The sequence below is a fragment of the Oryx dammah genome, unplaced genomic scaffold (assembly GCF_014754425.2).
Source record: "Oryx dammah isolate SB20612 unplaced genomic scaffold, SCBI_Odam_1.1 HiC_scaffold_17, whole genome shotgun sequence".
NCBI classification, from domain to species: domain Eukaryota; kingdom Metazoa; phylum Chordata; class Mammalia; order Artiodactyla; family Bovidae; genus Oryx; species Oryx dammah.
This window is the reverse complement of record NW_024070201.1, coordinates 501,933-511,412: the sequence shown is the minus strand read 5'-3', so window position 1 is coordinate 511,412 and position 9,480 is coordinate 501,933. Positions and strand designations below refer to the sequence as shown.

The window sequence follows — 9,480 nt, the reverse complement described above, 5'->3', positions numbered from 1 at the left end:
CTGTGGCCATGGCTGAGTTTTCCAAATTTGCTGCCATATTGAGTGCAGCACTTTCACAGCATCATCTTTCAGGATTTGAAATAGCTCAACTGGAATTCCATCACCTCCACCAGCTTTGTTGGTAGTGATGCTTTCTAAGGCCCACTTGACTTCACATTCCAAGATGCCTGGCTCTAGATGAGTGATCACATCATCATGATTATGCAGGTCGTGAAGATCTTTTTTGTACAATTCTGTATATTCTTGCCACCTCTTTTTAATATCTTCTGCTTCTGTTAGGTCCAGACCATTTCTGTCCTTTATTGAGCCCATCTTTGCATGAAATGTTCCCTTGGTATCTCTAATTTTCTTAAAGAGATCTCTAGTCTTTCCCATTCTGTTCTTTTCCTCTATTTTTTTCCATTGATCACTGAAGAAGGCTTTCTTATCTCTTCTTGCTATTCTTTGGAATTCTGCATTCAGATGCTCATATCTTTCCTTTTCTCCTTTGCTTTTCACTTCTCTTCTTTTCACAGCTATTTGTAAGGCCTCCCCAGACAGCCATTTTGCTTTTTTGCATTTCTTTTCCATGGGGATGGTCTTGATCCCTGTCTCCTGTACAATGTCACGAACCTCATCCCATAGTTCATCAGGCACTCTATCTATCAGATCTAGGCCCTTAAATCTATTTCTCACTTTCACTGTATAATCATAAGGGATTTGATTTAGGTCATACCTGAATAGTCTAGCGGTTTTCCCTACTTTCTTCAATTTTATTCTGAATTTGGTAATAAGGAGTTCATGATCTGAGCCACAGTCAGCTCCTGGTCTTGTCTTTGTTGACTGTATAGAGCTTCTCCATTTATGGCTGCAAAGAATATAATCAATCTGATTTTGGTGTTGACCATTTGGTGATGTCCATGTGTAGAGTCTTCTTTTGTGTTGTTGGAAGAGGGTGTTTGCTATGACCAGTGCATTTTCTTGGCAAAACTCTATTAGTCTTTGCCCTGCTTCATTCTACATTCTAAGGCCAAGTTTGCCTGTTACTCCAGGTGTTCCTTGACTTCCTACTTTTGCAGTCCAGTCCCCTATAATGAAAAGGACATCTTTTTTAGGACTTTGTTCTAAAAGGTAGTTGGCAGCAATAAAATGTGTATGTATTCATGTAAACGACTTTCAACAGGGTCATGTTACACTTGAATTCTATGTCACTGGGACAAAAAAAAGCAGCCAGATTGTAAAGAGGATCCACAGTGTTACATGAATACATCTTCTAACCCGGGTAACTCCCACATATGACCACACCTATATAAACATGATGGTGAGGTAGGGCAGATGGATGGAGAGTATTCATAGGCTAGACTCATCAGTAGTATGATCTCAGCTACATCAACTGATGGTCAGCAAAGTTTTAAGTCATGGACTTCCTAAAGAGATGGTTTTTCTTACAGCAATAATGTCAGCTATCACATAAGAGGTCAGGGAGTAAGAACAGCAGCTATCTATAAGGGATTTAAAAACATAGAATATGTAAAGCACTAACAAAATGGATAAAAAAAGACAATGAAAACACCCATCCTCTTCATGGACAGTTCTCAAATCTCTAAAAATATAAAAATTTCCTAAACTATTCTTTGTAAGTCAAATGTTGAAATGGAATTTTTGTGACTGGGCCTTTATTATAAAATTAATTTGACAACATACATATGCAAAACAGACATAATTCTGAAAAAGAAGAGTAATGAAGGAGTTCTGGGCTTATTGGATTTCAAAATGCTCTATAGATGAATTGCAATTATGCCATGCATTAAATACTTCATGACTGAAGAAATCAGTGGAACAAAATAAAGTCAAGAATTGCATCCACATAGATGTGGAATTTTGGAATACAGTAAAGTTAGGGTTTCAAATCAGTGGTGAAAGATAATCATGCAGCTACCAAAAAAAGTTCATTTAGGAAACAATAAAATACAATTCTTATTTAACTCCTTATTTATCAATATAAATACCTGATGGATAAAACATTTCATATAAAATATAAAACCACAAAAGTGCTAAAGTATTAATGTCTAAAAAGTATGGAGTAATATTATGTTTAGGGAGAAATATATTGATGAAAGAAAAAGCACATAAAATATTCATAAACTTGACCAAGTAAATACCCCCCCCAAAAAAATCTACATAGCCAAGAAAGAATTCTGTATAGCAAAAGAAATTCAAAATCAAATAACAGTCCAGAAAATTAAGTACATAGATAATGTTTTTTAAGAAGATTATTTCCTTAGTATATAATTGCTCATAGAAGTATGAAAAAGAAAATAATCAAAAATATTAATAGATAATTCAAAGATAAATACATACAACTTAAAAAGATGTCCAAATTAATTATATTTAAAGAATTTGATTTAAAGTACAAAAATGAATTACAAATTCTTTAATGAACCAAATTGTCATATTCCCAAAACTGATCACTGGTTGTTAAGAAGGTAAACAGGAGATAGACTGTGGGCAGAAGTGTAGGTATGACCTCATGATTCATTTTGAAAATAACTATGAATATCAACATTTTAAACACATATTCCCTGTGATCCAAAATCTCTACTTCTGGAAACTAACATTTCTAAGAATACACAATCAAGAAGTTACATATTTATTGCAGAATTACACATCATAGGAAAATATTTGAAATGACATGAAAAGTACTGGATACACTAATTCAGGAATATTATGAGGAAAATCACATAAGAATAACTGTTGTGGGGAGGGGGATGGGAGGGGGGTTCATGTTTGGGAATGCATATACACCTGTAGTGGATTCATGTCAATGTATGGCAAAACCAATACAGAATTGTAAAGTAGAATAAAAAATAAAAATAATAAATAATAAATAAATAAAAATATAAATAAATAAATAAATAAAAATTAAAAAAATTAAAAAAAAGAAAAAAAAGAATAACTGAGAATGAGTTAGAGCTATACAGACTGTTATGGAAAGATCCCCACTGTGTTTAATAATAAAGTGTAAATAGTCAGACATTTTGTACACAAAAACATAGATAAATATGCTTGTATTTGAAAAAATTAATACTTGAATATTCTTAAGAAATAGACGTGACTACTCTGGGGAAGAACACTAGGAAACACTGAAAGGGATGGATAGGAGGTTTGGTTTGGTTTTACAGGTCATTTTACTGAGCTTTCAAGGAACAAATCATTTCAACTCTGTATGAATACTTCCTATGAATATCAATTCAGTTTGTAACTTGCCTTTTTGCTTTCTTCCAGGTGTTTTTATTGAACAGAATCTCTCAATACATTCAAATTTATCATTCTCTCCTTCTTACCTTGTTTTGAACTATTTTGAAAGAAGGTATTTTCCACTTTTACTATTTCATATGGTTTCAAATTTTATCTATTATTATGCTTTCCTTTTACATTAAAAAGTGTCACAGAGAATTTCACATGTAATGCAACTGAAATTGAATACAGAGGACAATGTATATAATTAAATATTTTCACTAATAAAATAAAAAGAACAGACAAAAATGACAAGAAAAACACTAAAAAATAAAACTAAGTCTCAGAAAATAATTTTAAAGATAAATGAATAAATTGATTAAAATAATTGAAATTGTAAATATTTTATTTATTATATAGTTTTATCAACTTCCTCCTTATACATATTACACCTTACTAGGCAAAGTGATAACCAAATGCTATATACAGAGCTGACATTTTACCAGAGAAGCATATTAGTAACCCAATTATACAGTTAATTATTATAATTATAAAAATGCTTTAAATGAATGGGATAGGTGGACCCATTTTAAGAGACTTTTGGTTTCTAAGGAGAAGGGCCCTAAAGTTATATGAACGTCTTCATGGTGAATGTCAAACTTATTTGCTACAAGATATGATGTTTCTTCTCCAGAGTTCCTTCATAGCATTTGTCCTCTCTGAGTTTCTGAGAGTATAGATTAATGAATTCAGCATGGGGGTTATGACTGTGTAAAACACGCTCAATGTTTTATCAATGGGGAAGCTCTTAGCAGGTCTCACATACATGAAGATACAGGGGACGAAGAAAGAGACAACCACAGTGATGTGGGACCACAGGTCTGGAGGGCTTTCCGCCTTCCTTCCTGACTCAGATTCTTCAGAAAGTGCAGGATGACTCCATAGGAGACGAGTAAGAGCAGAAACACTATAGTGCAGATCAGTCCTTCATTGGCCACAACTAAGAGGCCAATGACATAGGTGTCAGTACAGACGAGTTTCAGTAAAGGGAACTTGTCACACATAAAGTGATCAATGACATTGGGTCCACAGAACGGGAGCCAATAAATAGTGCTAAGTTGAATAATTGAGTGCAGAAAACCTTCAACCCAGGTCACTACCAGCAGCACAACACACACCTTCTGCCTCATGATCACCAAATAATGCAAGGGCTTACAAATGGCCACATAGTGGTCATAGGCCATCATCAGCAGATGAAGACTTTTGATCCACTGAAAAGGTGCTCTGTAAAGAGCTGAGCTGTACAAAATTTGAAAGATATGGTATTTTCCCCAAAGAACATATCAGAAATCAATTTTGGGGTAATGGCTGAAGAATAAATGGCATCCATGAATGATAAGCTAGCAAGAAAAAGTATATGGGTGAGTTTAGAGTCTCACTGACAGTGATAGTCACAATAATGAGTAGGTTGCCCATCATGGTCAAAATATAGAGAAGCAAGAACATAATATAAAGTACTTTCTACTCTTTTGGCTTCAGTGTGAGGCTCAAAAGGACAAAGTTAGTCACATCTATTCTTTTTTAGGTATGGATTTCACAAATTAGAATAGTTTAGCTATAAAATAAGGAAAATATTTTAAAGTATTATAAGCTAAATATGGCTTCCCATGTGGTTCAGTGGTAATGAATCTGCCAGCCAATGCAGAGATGCAGGTTAAATCCCTCGGCCAGCAAGATGCCCTGGAAAAGGAAATGGCAATCGACTCCAGTATTCTTGCCTGGGAAATCTCATGCAGAGAACCCCTGTGAGCTACAGTCCATGGTATCACAAAAGAGTTGGACACGACTTAACAACTAAGCAACAAGTACAAAGCTAGATATTGTCTTTGTACATTCAGCCAAAATTGTTTATGGACCTACTGTATAGCACAGGGAACTTTGCTTGATATTATGTAACAAGCTAAATGGGAAAATAATTTGAAAAAGAATAAATGCATGTATAAATATATCACATTGCAGTACACTTGAAACTAATAAGTCATTGTTAATTAACTACACTCCAAAATAAAATAAAAGGATTTTAAAGATGCCTGTGGAGCATCTCTTTGTATCAAACATCCTATCACAGAAATTAGGATTACCATGTTGAATAAGGTTGTTTCCATACTCTCAACAATTTAATATATGATGATTGGATTATATAATTTATAACCTATTAATTATAAATATATTCATGTTGTGCTAAAGAACACCTAAATCAAATTGATACCAGGGAATTCTTCCCAGAGGAAGCATTGCTTTACCTGATTTTAAAGAAATAGGAAAACAGAAGAGGATAGCAGGGAATAACATGAAAAGATGAACTATGTTTAAAGACACAAAACCATAATACTGAAGATTCACTTAAGATAATCTACATATTCAGTCAGTAGAACAAATATGAATATAAAGACCAAAGGTCACTGTATTAGCTGTTCAGTTCAGTTCAGTTCAGTCGCTTAGTCTGTCCCACTCTTTGTAACCCCATGAATCGCAGCACCCCAGGCCTCCCTGTCCATCAACAACTTCCGGAGTTCACCTAGATTCACATCCATTGAGTCAGTGATGCCATCCAGCCATCTCATCCTCTGTCGTCCTCTTCTCCTCCTGCCCCCAATCCCTCCCAGCATCAAAGTCTTTTCCAATGAGTCAACTCTTCGCATGACATGGCCAAAGTACTGGAGTTTCAGCTTTAGCATCATTCCTTCCAAAGAAATCCCAGGGCTGATCTCCTTCAGAATGGACTGGTTGGATCTCCTTGCAGTCCAAGGGACTCTCAAGAGTCTTCTACAACACCACAGTTCAAAAGCATCAATTCTTCGGTGCTCAAACTTCTTCACAGTCTAACTCTCACATCCATACATGACTACTTGAAAAACCATAGCCTTGACTAGACAGACCTTAGTCGGCAAAGTAATGTCTCTGCTTTTGAATATGCTATCTAGGTTGGTCATAACTTTTCTTCCAAGGAGTAAGCATCTTTTAATTTCATGGCTGCAGTCACCATCTGCAGTGATTTTGAAGAACACACACACAAAAATACATAAATAAATAAAGTCTGACACTGTTTCCACTGTTTCCCCATCTATTTCCCATGAATTAATGGGACCGGATGTCATGATTTTCGTTTTCTGAATGTTGAGATTTAAGCCAACTTTTCACTCTCCTCTTTAACTTTCCTCAAGAGGCTTTTTAGTTCCTCTTCACTTTCTGCCATAAGGGTGGTGTCATCTGCATATCTGAGGTTATTGATATTTCGCCCAGCAATCTTGATTCCAGCTTGTGTTTCTTCCAGTCCAACGTTTCTCATGATGTATTCTGCATATAAGTTAAATAAGCAGGGTGACAATATACAGCCTTGACATACTCCTTTTCCTATTTGGAACCAGTCTGTTGTTCCATGTCCAGTTCTAACTGTTGCTTCCTGACCTGCCTACAGATTTCTCAATAGGCAGGTCAGGTGGTCTGGTATTCGCATCTCTTTCAGAATTTTCCACAGTTTCTTGTGATCCACACAGTCAAAGGCTTTAGCATAGTCAATAAAGCAGAAGTAGATGTTTTTCTGGAACTCTCTTGCTTTTTCCATGATCCAGCGGATGTTGGCAATTTGATCTCTAGTTCCTCTGCCTTTTCTAAAACCAGCTTGAACATAAGGAAGTTCACGGTTCACATATTGTTGAAGGCTGGCTTGGATAATCTTGAGCATTACTTTACTAGCATGTGAGATGAGTGCAATTGTGCCGTAGTTTGAGCATTCTTTGGCATTGCCTTTCTTTGGGACTGGAATGAAAACTGCTTATTCAGAACAATAATTGCCTTCCTTCCAAAGTCCAATAAGAGGTTCTTCATTTCATTTGGGAGAAGACAATGTCAACCCATTCCAGTACTCTTTCCTGAAAAAATCCCATGGATGGAGGAGCCTGGTGGACTACAGCCCACAGGGTCTCGAGGCACCGGCTTTACTTCTGACGACTTTGCTTCACGAATGAGCGATTTCACTGTCACTTTTCACTTTCATGCATTGGAGAAGGAAATTCATCACAGTCCAGTGTTTTTGTCTGAAGAATCCCAGGGACTGAGGAGCCTGGTGGGTTGCTGTCTATGGGGTCGTACAGATCAGACATGACTGACTCAACTTAGCAGCAGCAGCAGCAGCAGCATTTCATTTGAGACTTCAAACTTATCATATTTCTAGCAATGTTAAATAATTTCCGATTTTCTCTCTGATGATAGATGATAGATGCTTTCTCTATAGCCCTTTTGTTCTCTTTGGGGAACATTGAGACCACCTTTTATTGTTCATATTTCTACCAATTGTCTCTTAAAGGCACTTTAGGACTTTTATAACAGGCAGCCCAAAACTCTTTATGCATCTACCCACTATTGAATCCCAAAGCCACTTGCACATTTTTTGGTATTTAGTATAATACTTTTTTGTATCAATGTCTTTATCAGTTTACTAGAGCTTTTATAAAAAAAAAGTAACAAAAATTGTGTGGATTTAAAAAATGGAAATTTATCATTACACCATTCTGGATGCTAGAATTCTAAATCAAGTGTCAATAGGATTGGCCACTTCTAAAGACTGTGATAAAAGGACTTGTTCTCTGCTTCTTTCCTTGGCTTAAAAATGACCAGATTTAAGTTCACATGGTGTTCTCCATGTAAACCTATCTGTATCTGAATTTCTCTTTTTATAAGAAAACTAGTCTTGTTGCATTAAGGTTTACACCAGTGATCTTATTTTAAATAAATTAACTTTGTAAAGAACCTATTTCCAGATAAACTCACATTCTCTAGTTTTAAAGATTCAGTTCAGTTCAGTCGCTCAGTCATGTCTGACTATTTGCGACCCCATAAATCACAGCACACTAGGCCTCCCTGTCCATCACCAACTCCAGGAGTTCACTCAGACCCATGTCCATTGAGTCAGTGATGCCATCCAGCCATCTCATTCTCTGTCGTCCCCTTCTCCTCCTGCCCCCAATCCCTCCCAGCATCAGTCTTTTCCAGTGAGTCAACTCTTCATATGAGGTGGCCAAAATACTGGAGTTTCAACTTTAGCATCATTCCTCCCAAAGAACACCCAGGGGTGATCTCCTTCAGAATGGACTGGTTGGATTTCCTTGCAGTCCAAGGGACTCTCAAGAGTCTTCTCCAACACCACAGTTCAAAAGCATCAATTCTTCGGCACTCAGCTTTCTTCACAGTCCAGCTCTCACATACATACATGACTACTGGAAAAACCATAGCCTTGACTAGATGGACCTTTGTTGGAAAAGTAGTGTTTCTGCTTTTCATATGCTAACTAGGTTGGTCACAACTTTTTTTACAAGGAGTAAGCATCTTTTAATTTCATGGCTGCAGTCACCATTTGCAGTGATTTTGGAGCCCCCAAAAATAAAGTCTGACACTTTCCACTGTTTCCCCTTCTATTTCCCATGAAGTGATGGGGCTAGATGCCATGATCTTCATTTTCTGAATGTTGGGCTTTAAGCAAACTTTATCACTCTCCTCTTTCAATTTCATCAAGAGGCTCTTTAGTTCCTCTTCACATTCTGTCATAAGGTCTGAGGTTATTGATATTCCCCTGGCAATCTTGATTCCAGCTTGTGCTTCTTCCAGCCCAGCACTTCTCATGATGTACTCTGCATATAAGTTAAATAAGCAGGGTGACAATCTACAGCCTTGACATACTCCTTTTCCTATTTGGAACCACTCTGTTGTTCCATGTTCAGTTCTAATTGTTGCTTCCTGGCGGCCAGGAGGAGTTACCGCATGCCCCAGGTCAGGGGCAGTGGCTGAGAGAAGCAATCCCACATCCAAGGGGCAGTGGCTGAGAGAAGCAATCCCACATCCAAGGAGCAGTGGCTGCACAGGCACAGGAGGGCCTAGAGGAGCTACTCAACGTTCAGGTCAGGAGGAGCGATGGTGAGGAGATACCCCTCTTGCAAAGTAAAGAGCAGTGGCTGTGCTTTGCTGGAGTAGCCGTGAAGAGATACCCCATGTCTAAGGTAAGAGAAACCCAAGTAAGATGGTAGGTGTTGCAAGAGGGCATCAGAGGGCAGACACACTGAAACCATAATCACAGAAAACTAGTCAATCTAATCATGCTAGGACCACAGCCTTATCTAACTCAATGAAACTCAGTCATGCTGTGTGGGGCCAACCAAGACAGGCGGGTCATGGTGAAGAGGTCTGACAGAATGTGGTCCACTGGAGAAG

The 9,480-nt window shown here is 37.3% G+C and overlaps 1 pseudogene; it reads right to left on the bottom strand.

Moving 5' to 3' along the window:
- Nucleotides 1-3,876: 3,876 nt before the first annotated feature.
- LOC120876113 lies at nucleotides 3,877-8,987 on the bottom strand (annotated as a pseudogene).
- Nucleotides 8,988-9,480: the final 493 nt, after the last annotated feature.